This window comes from Solanum pennellii, chromosome 1 (assembly GCF_001406875.1).
Source record: "Solanum pennellii chromosome 1, SPENNV200".
Taxonomy (NCBI): Eukaryota; Viridiplantae; Streptophyta; class Magnoliopsida; order Solanales; family Solanaceae; genus Solanum; species Solanum pennellii.
The window spans coordinates 50,694,925-50,711,003 of NC_028637.1; positions in this window are offsets into that span (position 1 = coordinate 50,694,925).

Below are 16,079 nucleotides of genomic sequence, written 5' to 3' on the forward strand. Positions count from 1 at the left end.
CGATTGACATCAATTTGTTTGGTCAATTATATCAGCAGAGGATGGCTCGGGCATATAATAAGAAAGTACGCCCAAGAAATTTTGAAGTGGGTCAACTTGTTGTGAAATGTATCCTTCCCCACCAAGACGAGGCCAAGGGAAAGTTTGCTCCAAATTGGCAAGGACCTTATGTTATTAAGCAAGTGTTATCCAAAGGAGCTTTGCAATTAGCGGATATGGAGGGAAAGGCAATTGACACGATTGTCAATGCAGATTCGATCAAGAGATACTACAATTAGCACTCCTTGTCATTTTTATGATGAGAAGATAAAAATGTATCCTCTTTTATCTCAAACACCACTGGTCTGGTGTTTTTTTAAAAAAAAAATTAAAAAAAATTAAACAAAATTAAAAAAAAAAAGTTCATTGAACTACGTTTGACCTGATTCCTAAAAGGATACGTAGGCAGCCCTTCATTAGGGTTCGGTCTAATCAATCAATAAAAAGATAATCATATTCTTCAGTTCTCTAAAGGTTGAGACATTATGTAGGCGAACTATGGGAGAAAATGAAGAAGAGAGTGTTGTGAGTGAAAACCCTTACGGGCACTATAAGACGATGGTTAGTTGAGTGACAAAGATTAGAATGTCATATTGGTGAAAAATCATGAAAGGCGCTACTGATCGAATGATGACATTTTGTCTTGACATGAGCGCAATCATGATAAAAGTCAAGGTTAGACTGAAAGGTGCAACATTGTTTCTTGAGATTCAGACAACTCGAAAAAGATCAAACGTTCGGTCCAATTGCATGTCATGTTTCAATGTTGTCACGTACTTTCAGATAAGATTCTTTTCACTCATTTAAACATTTTCTTATTTATCTACTACTTCTAAAGACACAATTTTTCCTTCATAACCCTTTCATTAGTGTCATTTGTGCTTGTGTTTCTTTGAGTTTTTTTTTCTTTCTCAGCATCAACTCGTGAGAAAATAAAATTAAATCCGCAAAATTGACTACGGTATTTCCAGTTGAATGTTAGGGACATGCACCATATTGGCTAGGGTTGTGAACCTATCGAGAAAATAAATATCATAAATCGATACCGTGTGAAAATAGATAAAGCAAAAGAGTTGCTTGGGAACGAATGAACCACACAACATGCATAAAATAGTAATGAGTTAGAATGTCCATGAAAAGTGTTTCAAGGAAAGATAAGGACTGTTTTTAAAACATCTACAAGATATTCGCACAATCATCAATGGGATGAATCTTCCAAGCGGGGCGGATCCAGAAGTCAAGCTTTACAAGATACTCAAAGTCACGAACCAACCACCATGTAGGAAAATTAACAATACATTTCTTTGACTTAAAACAGGTATAAGGCAGAATCATGCAAATAGTTTGCGAGTGACAAACGCCGCGATGGTAAGTTCTTGAATCCTTACTTTTCATATAATATGCGTGATAAAATAATAATAACAATAAAAATGATTTTTTAATTGAATCTGGGGCATTTTATNAGGCACAATAACCCCTGGATTGCATATAGGGCACAATAACCCTTATACTATTTTTCATGTCTTCACAGGGCACAATAACCCCTGGATTGCATATAGGGCACAATAACCCTTATACTATTTTTCATGTCTTCACAGGGCACAATAACCTCTGGTTGCATATAGGGCATAATAACCCCTATCCTATTTTTCATGTCTTCACAGTGCACAATAACCCCTGGATTGCATATAGGGCGCAATAACCCCTATCCTTTTTTTCATGTCTTCACAGGGCCCAATAACCTCTGGTTGCATATAGGGCATAATAACCCCTATCCTATTTTTCATGTCTTCACAGTGCACAATAACCCCTGGATTGCATATAGGGCGCAATAACCCCTATCCTTTTTTTCATGTCTTCACAGGGCCCAATAACCTCTGGTTGCATATAGGGCATAATAACCCCTATCCTATTTTTCATGTCTTCACAGTGCACAATAACCCCTGGATTGCATATAGGGCGCAATAACCCCTATCCTTTTTTTCATGTCTTCACAGGGCCCAATAACCTCTGGTTGCATATAGGGCATAATAACCCCTATCCTATTTTTCATGTCTTCACAGTGCACAATAACCCCTGGATTGCATATAGGGCGCAATAACCCCTATCCTTTTTTTCATGTCTTCACAGGGCCCAATAACCTCTGGTTGCATATAGGGCATAATAACCCCTATCCTATTTTTCATGTCTTCACAGTGCACAATAACCCCTGGATTGCATATAGGGCGCAATAACCCCTATCCTTTTTTTCATGTCTTCACAGGGCCCAATAACCTCTGGTTGCATATAGGGCATAATAACCCCTATCCTATTTTTCATGTCTTCACAGTGCACAATAACCCCTGGATTGCATATAGGGCGCAATAACCCCTATCCTTTTTTTCATGTCTTCACAGGGCCCAATAACCTCTGGTTGCATATAGGGCATAATAACCCCTATCCTATTTTTCATGTCTTCACAGTGCACAATAACCCCTGGATTGCATATAGGGCGCAATAACCCCTATCCTTTTTTTCATGTCTTCACAGGGCCCAATAACCTCTGGTTGCATATAGGGCATAATAACCCCTATCCTATTTTTCATGTCTTCACAGTGCACAATAACCCCTGGATTGCATATAGGGCGCAATAACCCCTATCCTTTTTTTCATGTCTTCACAGGGCCCAATAACCTCTGGTTGCATATAGGGCATAATAACCCCTATCCTATTTTTCATGTCTTCACAGTGCACAATAACCCCTGGATTGCATATAGGGCGCAATAACCCCTATCCTTTTTTTCATGTCTTCACAGGGCCCAATAACCTCTGGTTGCATATAGGGCATAATAACCCCTATCCTATTTTTCATGTCTTCACAGTGCACAATAACCCCTGGATTGCATATAGGGCGCAATAACCCCTATCCTTTTTTTCATGTCTTCACAGGGCCCAATAACCTCTGGTTGCATATAGGGCATAATAACCCCTATCCTATTTTTCATGTCTTCACAGTGCACAATAACCCCTGGATTGCATATAGGGCGCAATAACCCCTATCCTTTTTTTCATGTCTTCACAGGGCCCAATAACCTCTGGTTGCATATAGGGCATAATAACCCCTATCCTATTTTTCATGTCTTCACAGTGCACAATAACCCCTGGATTGCATATAGGGCGCAATAACCCCTATCCTTTTTTTCATGTCTTCACAGGGCCCAATAACCTCTGGTTGCATATAGGGCATAATAACCCCTATCCTATTTTTCATGTCTTCACAGTGCACAATAACCCCTGGATTGCATATAGGGCGCAATAACCCCTATCCTTTTTTTCATGTCTTCACAGGGCCCAATAACCTCTGGTTGCATATAGGGCATAATAACCCCTATCCTATTTTTCATGTCTTCACAGTGCACAATAACCCCTGGATTGCATATAGGGCGCAATAACCCCTATCCTTTTTTTCATGTCTTCACAGGGCACAATAACCTCTGGTTGCATATAGGGCACAATAACCCCTATCCTATTTTTCATGTCATCACAGGGCACAATAACCCCTGGATTGCATATAGGGCACAATAACCCCTATCCTTTTTTTCATGTCTTCACAGGGCACAATAACCCCTGGTTGCATATAGGGCATAATAACCCCTATCCTATTTTTCATGTCTTCACAGTGCACAATAACCCCTGGATTGCATATAGGGCACAATAACCCCTATCATTTTTTTAAGTCTTCACAGGGCACAATAACCCCTGGTTGCATATAGGGCACAATAACCCCTATTTTATTTTTCATTTCTTCAGAGGGCACAATAACCCCTTAATTGCATATAGGGCACAATAACCCCTATCATTTTTCTTCACAAGGCACAATAACCCGTGGTTGCATATAGGGCACAATAACCCTATTTTATTTTTCATGTCTTCGAGGGCACAATAACCCCTGGGTTGCATATAGGGCAAAATAACCCCTATTTTATTTTTCATGTCTTCACAGGGCACAATAACCCCTGATTGCAATTTGGGTACAAAACTCCCTTTTGTCTTATTTTTTTTTACATTTTGTAATAGGCTACAAAAATATTATTTTTATTATTAGTATAGACTTTTATTGCTTTCATCAATAACTCACAAAATTTCCTAGTGCAAACTAGGCAGAAAAATTTGTTTTGTGTGCAGGTTTCTACATAGTATAAAAATTTGCAGTTCAAAAATAAAAGAATTCATCCTTTCAAGAAAATAAGTTTTCAAGAATATCATGCGGAAGAGTGTCAGTAGCTGAAGTCAAGTCATGAAGTTTCAAGTCTTAAACTCAGATGTCCAGAGCAAAGGGTGGAAATCGATGAACCTACCAAAGAGGGTGAAGCGATATCTGAGAATCCAAAATGAAGACTTAGCACTATCGGAGTATATAAGATTTCATATCTTTCCTTCTGCATTTTGTTTTTTTTTTTATGTAATAGCTGGAGCTACGAACTGGAATCTCGACAAAACCTCACTCGACTACCTAACTCATTGGAACTATGCCTGACTATTTATCATCAACTTAGGATAGGTAGTTATTAAAAAGTTAGGACACAGTCAAACCTCTTCTTTATTATAAATTTTTCACATTTTTGCCATAAATATATTAGTAAAAAATTAGTCACATTGTTCACGTCTTTGCATGAAAACTCTTCATGTTTTCAAGCAAAGAGGGGCATACTGTGAACACCTAATTTTTTACCAAAACATAATATATTTTACACCAATTAAAAAAGGTTTAAATTTAAAATAAAATAAAATAATAATAATAAATTGTAAATTAATAAAAATTACAAGATCAATTATAGTTTAATAATAAAAAAATGATAAATAGAAGTTGGGAATTTAAGTTATTTGTTAATTATCTAGTATAATAATAATAATAATATAGAAAATATTATGAAAAAGTATAGAAAAAGAAAAGAAAAGAGGAGTCCTTACGATTTCAAATTTGTTTTACCTTATCCTAATTATTCCGAACTTCCTAACTTATTTTACTAAAAAATCTCATCCCATTTATTTATTTTTTATTTTTATTTTTATTTTTTTTCTCTCTCTTTTGGACGTTTCTTTTACAAACTTTACACATTTTTTTAATTTTATTTTTATTTTGTTAATTTTCTATTATTATTATTATTTAATTTTTTATATCCTTATCTCAACCCCAATTTTCTCAACTAATTTTCAAATTAAATCCTAATCTCATTCTATTACGTTCCTTTTAATTAGCACCAGATTCTCACCCAAAAATATTATATAACCCACGTTCAGTTGAAAAAAAATACAGAGAGATAGAGAGCAAACAAAGAGAGTGAAAAAGTGAGTTTTATCTTATAATCTGAGGATTTGTTCGTGGTTTCGGCTTGCGGCTCTTTAAAGTTAATTAACAATTATTAACATTGAAAATCAGTAGATCGTAGCTGTTTTTTTTGTGGTATCCATTTTTGCATAGAGGTAACTCTAAATTCTCGAATTAATTAAATGGAATGTTGTATGAAATTTGATGCTTATAATAATAATATGAAGTTTTTTTTGAATAGTATCAATATGTGATGCATGTTGTGATTTTTTTTAAAATCTTTTTAGAATTTATGAATGTTCAAGAAAACGGAATCAAAATTGTTTCTTGCTAAAAAATAGTATGAAATACATTTTTGTATTATTATTATTATTGTCTAAACTTTTAGATGCAATTTAATTGATTTTGTAATTGAGTAGTTAATGTTTTTCTGGAGCCTATTTTTTCACTAAAAAATAAATAAATAAATTTATAAACTTGTTAGATTAGGATATATAAATAATTAGTAATTTTTTGTTATCAAAGTAGAATTGTAAATTTCATCTAGAGATTCATGATAAAATAGCGATAATTACTATTAATAATTATAATTAAAAAAAAGTAAAATTTGAGAAATTGTATAAAGAGAACAAAAGAATAAAAAATAAATAAATAAAAAACAAGAAAACATAAAACAAAACAAAAAGAAAGAAACAGCGAAAGGAAAAAAAAAGAAGGAAAAAATAACAGAATTTTTTATATATAAAAAAAAACAGAAAATAAAAATAAAAAAAAACGTGAAAAATCAAAAAATCAAAAAAAAAAAAAAAAAGAAAAAAGAATAGAGAAGCAGAAAGAACAAAAATATAAAACAAGAAATTTTAAAAAAAATGAATGAAAAAGAACGTAAAAAAAAAGTAACAAAAATTATTTTAAAAAAAGGAGAAGAAGACAAAACTTATAAAATAATAATAAAATAAAAATAATGATCAAATAAAATTAAAAAAAAAGAAGAGAGAAACAAATTTTACAGAAAAAAAATAATACATATATAAAATATAAAACAAAACATTCCTAATTTATTTAGGATTTCTTGATAAAAACTAATTTTAAATCTTATAAAATTTATTTATTTTTCTTATTTTTTATCTAGTAAATAAATAAATATATATTCCTAAATTATCTTGAGCTCGAAAAATCTCTTTTCCATACGAATTCTAATTTGTAGAAATTGTATAATAACATTAAGAAAAAAACATACAANTAATGAATGTGACACGTTTCACTCTTATGAACAAGACTCTAGACTTCACTTATGAGACATCCTAGGACCATTCTAAACATTGTTCTCTCATACCAAGTTTGTCAAGACCAAAGGGTACCCCCTTATATTTAACATGGCGTATAGGACCACGAGGGACCCCATACAATCCACTTAGCATCATAGCATAAGAAATGGAACAATAAAGGTAAAACAACATTTCAAGTCCAATAATTTTATAAAAGAGAAGTGGAAGTTTAAAACACTTTGTCTCTATAGCCTTCTTATACTATAGAATGAATTTTTGCCTAGACCATAGATCATGTAAAAACCTAAACTGCAATAAGTAAACTAGTATAATTAAAATCAATCCTCAAAGCATAAGGACTCACCATATCTTAAGAACCTCGAAATCAACCACTATCCACGAAATCGGGAAACCTTATTTTCGGGCCATACAATTGGGGAAATGTAGGCAAGAATATATTTTAGTACAAAACAATGCACCAAATATGATAGTTATGCATATAACATGTAAATGATGCTAAAAGGGGACATTTCATGATATGAAATTGACCAAGCAAATATATGATATAAAGGGGTTAGAAAACATAAGTCACAAAACATGGTCAATGCAAGCAAATCATCATTTAAAGCCTTTGAATTCATATGTGATACTCTTGGAGTAACATTAGTTCATTATTAATATGCGCAGTAGCCTTTACCGACATAGACACCATGTGGGCTATAACATGATCCCTCAGTGTCTGCCACACCAAAAAGTGTTTTCTTAATTGCCAAGGTAAGGACCATAAATTTCTATCCTAGGTGGATCCACTAGCTAATGTCTATCTAGAAAATCATCCTATGGGGACACATAGGTAAGGGATAGGGAGATTACTTGTAGAAACTCTTCCTCTACTAACAGGAGAGCATCCATATTAATATCATCTCAAATCTATGAATAAATCGAATTGAACAGACATTTCTTAATTGTTCTTATTATCTATAAGAAGTGAACATTATCTTTCCAATCCAAGCTAAGTCATTATCCATGGAAAGGTATCATACAATAACCAATCAAAGCTAGGTTCCATTCAGATAGCTCATAATCTTTGATTCAATTATATGAGAGGACCTTTAAACCTTTTAACTCTTTATTATGTGAGAAAACCTTTCACATCATGCTTTCATGTGTTTCATGAGAATCCTTTCAACAACACAATAATACCATCATAATTGATACTTTACTTTCAAATCATCCTTAAAATAGTTGCATATATTTCAAAAGAATATGCATAATTTCATAATTTACTTTTCAAGTTTCAAAACAAACTTTCAATCATCAGGCTTTAAAAAACATGGGTTAGATATGGATTTCATCATAAATTCGTGTAGTTCTATTAAAGCATGTTTAATATCATAAAACTCTTCCTTGTAATAAAAATTCCATATCATATGATCATAACTTGAGGACATTGGAATTACATAGGTTCATCGGGAAAGAATTAATTCATGGATAAGAGATCATAATCAAAGCATTTAAATCAATAATCAAGAGAATCCATGACCATTGAAGAAAACCTTACTCACTTGGGGATTTCTAACTTTGAAAAAAGAGGGATTTGGGAACTCCATGAATGGAAGGAATACATGGATGAAAACCATCATATCTCAAAGATAATTGCTTATAATAAATGGAGGAATTGAGACTTGACTTGAAATTCTCGGTTGAAACCTACTTCTTCAAGCTTCTAGAGAGATAAACATTTGAGATTTCTTGTTGGTGAATTTGAATAGAATGAAGTGAATGAACTAATATGGGGTTGGAATCACTTATATAGGGGTCTTAGTGAATGGTAAAATGACGTCATGTAAGATAACATAATTAGGAAAAGACCCAACCTCCCTTACACTTAACTGCGGACCCACCATCCATAGGCACAATCGATGGATCATGCTAAGGACGACGATACGTCCTTCACGATTGTCATTCGTGGTCTGAACGCTGGAGTTTTGGCAAGTTAAACACATGCCCCCAACCACGGACCGGGGTCTGACTGATGGTCTATTGGTCAGGCCGTGATTATGAGAATTCACAACATTCTTAAGCAGTGCCACCCACACCTATGGTCTGTGGCCCGATCCATGGGTCGTGGGAGGTGAAGTAGGTTGGCACATACAACTTCTTAAAAGTGTAATCTTATTCTCTTTCAAATCCAGGGTGTTACAATGAGGACTTTGAGTTGTGAAATCGTCCCCATATCAGCACTCAATACTACTCCCAATAATATAACTCATGATCATATGTTTAAAAACATTTTGTTATCCTCAAACTTTGAGATTATTACCTAGAAGGTTCTCTTAAAAGATATAGTTCTCAAAAACTCCTCATGAACTCATTTATAAATTGAAGTTTCCTTTCATTTAAATGCAAAGACATTTATTCTTTGTATTATTTAGTTTCCATACATTTATTTTTAACAATGAAACTCAACTCTCCTCATCCTCATACTCAAATACAAAAGTCATTATATATGTTTTAAAATTTTGTAAAATGCTTCTCAAAAAGACGCGAAAGACTTTCTTACTTGACTCTTATTATTTTCTTGAATTTTAAATGTGAATTCAATATTTATGATTCATGATATAAACTATATCTTGATAACTAGATGTAGTTTATATCAGTTATAATTAATAAGAGAGTGAAGATAGTTTTTATAAGAACTCAAACGGGATGAATAACGTCAAAGGACATGGGCAGGCCCCCCTGGCGCACTGAGTGGCACGGGATATAAACACCTAAACTAGAGAGAATAATTTTAGGGCACACTGTTGGCAAAGTGTGCAAGCCCCCTGGCTCATTAGTTTTACGTCACCCCATGCTCCACCCAGAAAATCGATGAATTTTCCTCTTCGATTTTTTGCCATAATTCGCCTAGAATCGAACATCTTCTTTCAAACTCTCTTAGATTCGAAACCCATCATAAGCACATGAAAATATATGAAAAACCCTGAAATCCATAACATTAATCTCAAGTACTCATCGAAACCCATCATTTAATATGTAAGAGCAAAACTTTAAGAAACTTATCAAGAACTTCAATACATGGATTTTCATGGGCAAAATTAACTCAAGGAACTCGTGATTGGCATGTGGGTGAATGAACCCATCACTATGAAAGCTTACATACCTCGTTAGGTTCAAATTTTTTGGTGATATCCATCGACGATTGCAAGAAAATCTTAAGCCCTTGAATCTATTCTCCCTTTATCTGTTCTAGAACTTTTCCCAAAAACACTAAGCGTATCGGGGAGTTGTGAAAAAATCTAAGTCATTTTAGGCATCTAAAATATTACTAGAGACGAGTTAAGATACTGGGGAAAGAAAAAGACCAAAATACCCCTCCTTAATTCGAATAAATTTCCTTAATCGGATAGGCTGAACTCTAACGGGCATATCTCCCTACCCCAAAATAGAAATTTAGAAAACTCAATGGAGTTTGAAAGGTGACTAACAAATATTTCACTTTATACCTTATAGGACACCTAAGTCATCATGTGCTTAAATTTATACTCGTTTGAAGTTGACCCAAAACTCATAATTTCAGACTAACTTGTAAAATTCTCAATTTAACTCTTTCAAAATTGGTTCTTGCAGAAATTAGTTCTTTATAAGACCAGGAGTAGTTCTTTGTAATCCCGGGATAAGTTATCCTGGGATTAATATACCACCATTGGGGAGGTATAACTTACTGCAGTACTAATTATTAATCCCAGTATAAGTTATCCCATACTTACCAAACAAATAACAAATTAAGCGGTACTATAATTTGATCCCATAACTATTTGGTATTATCCTTCATACTGAACGACCCCTAAGTCTCTTCTGCTGACATCGTTATAGGATTTTTGATGACTTTGAATTATTTTCGACCCTTCATGAATGATCTTTACTTTGTCCATAGCTTGATAAACAAAGTCTATACCAATCACCCCGTTTCACCATCCTCAAACCAATAAATAGAAGATCTACATCTTCTCGCGTAAAGAGCCTCATAAGGAGCCATTTGGATGTTAGAGTGATATCAATTTCTGTAAACAAACTTAATTAGAGGTAAGTGATCATCCCAATTACCCTTGAAATTGATCACACATGCCCTCAACAGATCCTCTATACTTTGAATCGTATGCTCTACTTGACCATCATTCTAGAGAAAAAAGGCAGTATTCAAATTTACCTTCGAACCCAAACCTTTCCGAAAAGACTTCCAATATTATGTTATGAATTACGCACCTCTATCAGAAATGATGGATATTGAAATTCTATAAAGTCTGAATACCTCTTAAATACAAGATCTGCACAATGTTCTGCTGAGTAGGTAGTATTTATCGGTAATAAATAGCCTGATTTAGTCATTCTTTCTACAATCACCCGAATCGAATCATACCACCTGGGAGACCTCGACAAACCAGTAATGAAATCTATATTGGTCATCTCCCACTTCCATTCCAAACCTCTATGTTCTGAGCCATACCCACCGGGCTTCTGCTTCTCTCTCTTTACTTTTTGGAAATTCGGGCACTTAACAATGAAATTTCAAAAGCACCTCTTCACGCGACCCCACCTGTATACTTCTCTTAAGTCATAATACATTTTTTTTGAACCGGGATGGATATAGTATCTGGAATTATGAGCTTCCTCCATGATCCTGTCTTGGAGATCATGCACCCTCGGTACACACATTCTACCTTGATATATGAACACACCATCTCCCCCTTGTTCAAAAGCCATAACTTTCAGCTTATGAACATTTTCTTTCAATTCAAGAAAAATATGGTCATGGTCTTGTTTCTCTTTCACTTCGGACACTAGTGATAATTCATCCCTATTAACCAAGTATTACTTATCCTTCATTGGAATCTAATATCCAGACTCCCAATCATGCAAGTCTAAGCACATCTTTGGCTAACTCTTACTTTCATTCTTCAACATGAGTAGCTTTGCCCATAGACAACTTGCTTAAGGCATAAGCAACAACATTAGCCTTAATTAGGTTATACAGAATATTCATGTCATAATCTTTGAGTACCTAGAACCACCTCTTTTGTCTAAGATTGATATTTTTATGACTGAATACATACTAAAGACTCTTAATATTGGTTAACCCATCAAAATGAACATCAAACAGGTAGTAGCTGCATATTTTCAAAACAAACACTACATCAGCCAACTCTAGGTCATGGGTTGGGTAATTCTTCTCTTGAATCTTAAGTTTTTTGGATGTATAAGCTATAAATTTTCCATTGTGAATCAATATACAACTTAGTCCAACTCTTGATGCATCACAATGCACAACAAAGTTATGTGTAGCCTTCGGTAAGGTCAACACTAGGGTTGTAGTCAACTGCATTTTCAATTCCTAAAATCTTTCCTCACGAGCTTCAGTCCATTGAAATTTTGTTGTCTTCTAAGTCAACTTTGTCGGCGGGGATGAAATAGATGAGAACCCCTCGTCCAATAACTAACCAATCCTAAGAAACTCCTGATATCACTTGGAGATGTGGGTCTAGGACAGTTCTTACTGCCTCAATCTTGTGGTGTCAAATCGAATCCCTTCACCACAAACAATATGGCCTAAGAATGCCATTGACTCATGCAAAAACTCATATTTGTAAAATTTGAAATATGGGTCGTCGATTTCTCGAAGGAGACTTTGAATGTGGGCTCTGGAGGTGCCTGTGTTACTAGGGTGTCTCCCCTGTGCTTCTCTTTAGTAAGATTTCGCACGGGCTATCACCTTCTTTGGCCAGATCTTCCAATCCTTTCACAATTACAGTTCACTGCGCCCGCTCTTTTAAATTTAAAGGGCGGCGGCAACTCTCTATGTATGAGAATTTGAAAAAATACTCTGAGATGACTAGCATGATCTTTCTCATTCCATGAATAAATTAGAATGTCATACATGAATACGATAAAAGAAGACCCATTAACGTTGTAGGAGAATTAGTCATACTAGGACAAAACTAGAAACTTATAATGTCCATAGCAGGTCCTAAAGGCAGTATTTGGAATATCACTCTTTCTAACTCTAAACTAATGATAGTCATAACTGAGGTCTATCTTATGAAAGTATGTGGCACCCTATAGTTGATCAAAAAGATCATCAATTCTGGAAGAGAATACTTAATCTTTATAGTGACCTTGTTCACTGGTTGTACATACACATCCGAATAAAACCATCTTTCTTCCTCACAAATAAGATCGAAGTTCCTCAAGGTGAAACACGTGGCAGAATGAAATGTATATCAAGAAGCTCTTTTACCTCAGCGGGAGACATTTTATATGGAGGAATATTAATAGTTTGAGTATCAGGAAGAATGTCTATAGTAAAGTGTAGTTCCCTCTGAGGAAAATCATCTTGAAACTTGCTCACAACCTGAACTGACCGAATAGGTGGCGTCTCTCACTGGAATCATTGACTAAGACAAAGTGATAGATGCACCCCTTTGAAACTTACTTTCTGGCCTTAAGGTATGAAATAAAATGAACCTTAGGCACTGCTAAAATACTCCTCCCCTTTTTAATTGGCTCATTAGGAAATGAAACTTAACTACTAGAGTTCTACAATCAACTAAGGCATAAGAAGCATGAATCCAATCCGTACCTAGAATAACATCAAATTCCATCATATCTAAATAAACTAAGTCAACCATGGTGTGCTTGTGAATTGTACAATCATGATAAAATTACAAATATTTTATGTATAAGCCGCATCCTTCTTATTCCCTCTTTGTTTCCCACCTTGGTTTGTCACAACTTGACTCAACATTCTGATAGCATCACGAAACTCAACATTAGTGATCTCTCCTTGGGGTTGCACTTCTATTGCATTAGGTACCCCCGTTATCCTAATAATCAACATTCCTCCTTTATGAAAAACCTCAAATATCTGTATGTGGAGGTATGAGTTGAAAAGATATACGCAAGAACAAATTAGTTAGAAACATTTATAGAGTTGAACGCTATCATACAAAAATAGTATGAAAGAAGTGAGATAGTTCCTAACTGTCGCATCCTCCTAGTTACAGATGTGGCATTCTTCATACCAACAAATAATAATCTACAAACACGAACTCATAGACACCTTAGGACTCTTGAACTATATGCTCTGATACAAAGCTTGTCATGCCCCAAGCCTACACATTGGATGTGGTCAACACTCGAAAATAATTTTTGGCCCAAAGCGAACCCTTGGCCTACCTTAATACTCAGTAGAAGACTTATTCAACAAATCTCAAAACCATCTCAACTCATAAAATGTCATAACTAAAATAATTTACGTAGTACTCTAATGAACATACGTGTTAAACTCACAGCTTTTAGAAGTTTAACAAGGGAATGAGAAAAGATTTTCCAACTACTAATGTCTATCTATGAAGAATCTAAATGATGAAGATGGAAGGAGGGACAAGACCCACGACATCTTAACAAAACTAAAAATAAATTGGAACTATTCTTAAGAAATGGGGCTCACCAAAGCTAACTCGAACTCCAAGCTGTATCAACGACGCACCCATTTAGATTATGCATCTTGAAACATGTCAGCCAAATGACAACCGTACATGGAATATACGAGCATGTAAGAGGAAATCTAGAGAACATATATAATCTTGAACATTTAAAAGGGAAGAACATACTTACCTCGTCTCGACTCAACTCTAGCATACTTAAACTTAAAAGTACAACACTTAGTTCAATACAAAATTGACAATAAATATGAATTAGTACAAAAATATTTTAAATAGTAAATAATAACTAAATGTATTTAAAAATACAATAAAAACTCGTTTACTCTTATTTGGTCGATTATCTAACCGACAACCATCATTATGAACTATCTGATGACACAACATCTCGCCCACGCTGCTAGTATTTTCCTATACCTTGCCAGAGTATGATACATTCTAAATTAAGTTTATCACCTAAGCCATGCTTAAAAAGCAATAAGCAATCATCTAAACAGTATTACCATTTCAACCCATGTTGGCATACATGGTTTATGAGGACTTTGAGTTGTTTGAACTCGTTCTCATTATGGTGCTAAATACTACAAGCAATAATATATTTCAAGCTCATATGTTTAAAACCATTTAGTCATCTTAAAACATTGGATTATTACTCAAAAGAGAGTGGTCACAACCACCTCATGAACTCATTTGGAAATTAAAGTTTCCTTTTTATTTTAAATGTAAAGACATTTACTCTTGGGATTACATAGTGTTCCCATATATTAATTTCTTGAAAATGAAACTCAACTCAAGTACCCATGTCATAAAAAAAAATTTAAAACTTTTTAAAATACTTCTCACAAAGGATTGAAAAGTTGTGAGAAAACCATATTGTAACTCCTTTCAATGTATTCTTGTGCATTGCATAAGTGAATTCCCAAACCCCCACTCACACTACGTGAGCTCATTGAGAATTGATAAGTATACCTCATGTCCATGTTCATAATTCATATTCTTGTCATGTGTGGAAATAACCTTAACCATCATAGACTATGTGAGCTACATGGAATCCAGTTTCATGCCTAACACCAAAAAGAGATGTCTTACTTGCCTAAGGTAGAACTCATGTTTGATAGTTTAGGTGGATCCACTAGCTAAAGAACTCTGGGGGCACATAGTTACTGGATAAGGAGATTGCTACTAGACACCCAGACTGACTGACTGTAACATTCCAGAAAATGTACTTGTCTAGTAAAGAGTCTATTAGGTTTAAAGAATATGTATTGGGGTACATAGGCATCCCAATGCCCAATATTGACTAATATTGGGCATGGTAGAGAATATTGACTTAAGGGTGTTAGCCAATTTCTATGTATTCACAAGTAACTTAGGATATACTTTTATGTTCAAATGCTCCAATCCAAGCTTGTTTAGGAATTGTACCTGCAATGAGTACCCTAAGCTAGAAATTTTTGATTTCATAGCTTACACATATTAGGTACGAGGCATCCAAGTGTCAAGCCTAGGTACCATATCACATGATCATTTAAAATGATCATGTAGATTAAGCAGTGCGCAAGGACACAGTAAGGATCCTTGGGAATAGAAGTGAATAGCAAACAATGTGCAAGAAAATGTGCTACCGGCCAAGAGACTAAACGACCAAGCCCAATTGAATTTGGTTAGGGCGATTAGGGTGCAGGCGCGCGTGGGGTCAAGCCACGTGGGGCCGAGCTTCCTAACCAATCCTAGGATCTAAATAACTTACCTAACAATCTAACTAACCTAGTAATAACTAAAATAAACTAACTAGTGTGCCCGAAATCCTAAGACCTGACCCGTGTGACACTAGCCGAGTAGCTAACTAAAGAAACATCCTAGTACCTAACCTAGGATGGTACAAAGGGGTTGGTTATGGTCCTAGTGACTTAGGGTACTTTATTAATTACCCTAGGTCACTTAATTAATTGAATTAGAAAA